A 3,098-nucleotide genomic window follows, 5' to 3' on the forward strand; every position below is an offset into this window, starting at 1 on the left:
TTATTATTATTATTATTATTATTATTATTATTATTATTATTATTATTCACCCGAGTTTCAAGGGCATACCGATCTTATTACAATACTCAGGCCCAAACAGGGTGCATCAGGGTCTCGTGCTATTTGGCATATTATTATTAAATTAACATGCAACATACATTCACTTATTTTTAACTATGTATTTTTTAGATAATTAATTTGATAAATTTTAAGTATATTATGATTATTTAAAAATCAAAAAATCATAACTATTTAATTATTTGATGTTAAAATTCATTATTTCACATATTATAATTAATAAAATTGTAATTTTTAGTTTATGCACTAGATTTATCTATTTTTCCATTATTTTTCAAGTATTAATCTAAAATTTTAAACCGTGTAATGTACCTAAGTTGTAATGACTATGCTAAGCTTTGCCAATAATATAACGCATATAATTTATCAATATTTTTAGTTTTTATTTTATTTTATTCTGTTCGTTCTATGTGCAGCTAAATATCAATACGTCGAACAGATGTTTGTTGATTACTCAATTATTTCAAAAAAAAAATGTAATAATATAAAAACAATATATTATTGTACCAAATATTATGTGCTTAAATTGTGGATATCATCTGGCTGTAAGTATCTTTTAATTTCGTGGCCAAAAATTCGCGTTATTTTAATATTTTTCCAGATGCAAACATTTATTATATTGTTACTATTTCCATTATTATAATAGTTAACAATCATTTATACCCGTCTGTTCTAACAAAACGGACAGTAGTTGATCTGCCTCAAAATAGACCTTTGGGTAGATCATGGAAAAATTACTAAGTTCGAGCTATCATTATACATACAGACTCGGATCCAAGTAATTAGACATGTATTCCATAATAAAGTTAATTTAGGTTGCAGGGTGGATAACTATAATCCACAGAAGAATTCGTCACGACGGGGTGGATGCATCGTGGGGTGTCAGTGGTGCTCGCGTAAAAACTAGCATTGAGCTTTGGCCCGATTTATGTAGGACTGAGTGTTGATTGTCGGGTGGTGAACGGCTGGATGAAATTATTGGCATGGTGGATGATAGAAGGGGAGATGAAATCCAAAGGGCGAGTGAGAGGGAAACCCATATAATCAGTGGCGTGAACCACACGGTGGATCGATACTCGACCGTGACGTCCGTTCATCCCTTCACCCACGACTAGCAACATCGTCTTTGCCTATATTAGACCTGCCACCGCGCCTTACCCAACACGGTTTTACGAGACAGGTGCAACCTGTCCCGTACTACGTTGAATCGTATAGTACGCATTATAATCTCTTTGTCCTCCTCTCGAGACCACGACCACGACGGCGGGAGGAGACCTGTTGCGCGCCGCAATATCGCTTGATAACTTCCCTCTCACCAACCACTGACGATGCACAAACCGCGATCATAGCTACCAAAATCCTCGTCTTTTCCACGCATGTAACTGCGTATATTTATCTTGCGAAATTCCTTCCACTCGTTTCGTATTCGTCTCAAATACTATAAATATCATAAAGAAGTGCGAATTTTATTATACGCTCTCATTCTTACTACAAAATCAACAACAACTAAAATATCAACAAAGAGGAAAAAATAAGAAATGTATATTTATATATATATAGTACACACAATATACCTAAAATAATAATAATTTATGTAAATTTTAGTAGCACCCGATTCTACATTATTTATTTAATTCAACAGTGATTTATCAAGCATATTTATCCTCATATTTTACTATAACGATGCAGTTATTTGAATTATGATTTAAGGAATTTTTAAGTGTACTGTTACATATATTATTTTTAAAATATTTGTATTTTTACATTACTTTAAGAGAGTCTTGTGACCAGGGTTTGATAAAATATATGAAAAAATAAATTAAAAATATCAATCTTTATCTTTAGATTTAAAATATGAAATAAATAAATAAGGCTGATTAATTTTATGAATTTTACTATTGTTGACATTCATAACAGATAATTTATTATATTACGTTATAATAAAGTACCTAGATAGCCACAGCATTTATTTATTTTTGGTATAGATATAATAAAAACCAAATAATTGTTAGAGGACCTATTAATACGCCAATACACTAGCATAGGTATATTTAAATATCATAATTAAAGTTATATATTGTGTTTTATATTTTAAGTAGTAAAAGTGCTTTTTTTTTAATTAACATTTCGCAAATAAATTTGAATATTTAAATGAAATAAACCATCTTATAATTATAACTATAATCCGTATTTTTATAATTAATTTGAATTTTCCTATATTTTCTGGAATTTAAAATCTTTAGTTTTATACAAACACCTAATTAAATATATAATTAATAATAGTCACATAACAAAAAAAAATATACAATTAAAAATAATATTTAAAAAAATAAAATATCATCAGTAATCTACAAATACAAAAAATAAACAATTAAAGAATATATGTATATCTTTAGATATGGAGTATTTTTCACAAACACTAGAATAATAATGGAATAAAATACTAAAAGTCAACCTCGTAAAGAAAACGTCCCAAAATTATACGTATTATTAACGCATTTAAATTTAAAATGTTTATGGAATTTATCAAAACTGTCAAAATAGTGAAACATTCTGTAGATATATAGGCTGATAGATCGTCTCCACTAGAATCATTTTTCATATTGTTTAATGATTTATTTATTATTAAATAAATCATTAAATTTAACATAAAATTATTACAGTGACCTACCTATTCAAAGACTTGGTACTCTCGATATCTACAACTGACCACAGCAAAACGACTTTCTTGGTTTTTCATTTGTTTATATATTTTTTTAACAAACATAATGTAATTATGTATTTAATTTTTATATTATACTTAATAGTATACATTTTATATTTTATGAATTATATTTATGTATTATTCTCTCATAAAAACATATTTTAATTTCGTTCTAATATTAATTTAATTATAAGGATAAATATTAATCAAACTAGAGATATTCGTTTGTTTTTTTTTTTTTTTTGTAGTTTTGTTCAAAATTATTTTAAATTTGCTAATTTCTTCACTACTATCGGAGTATTTTCAGACAAATGAG

The sequence above is a fragment of the Melanaphis sacchari genome, unplaced genomic scaffold (assembly GCF_002803265.2).
Source record: "Melanaphis sacchari strain LSU unplaced genomic scaffold, SCAv2.0 Contig91_pilon_pilon, whole genome shotgun sequence".
NCBI classification, from domain to species: Eukaryota; Metazoa; Arthropoda; class Insecta; order Hemiptera; family Aphididae; genus Melanaphis; species Melanaphis sacchari.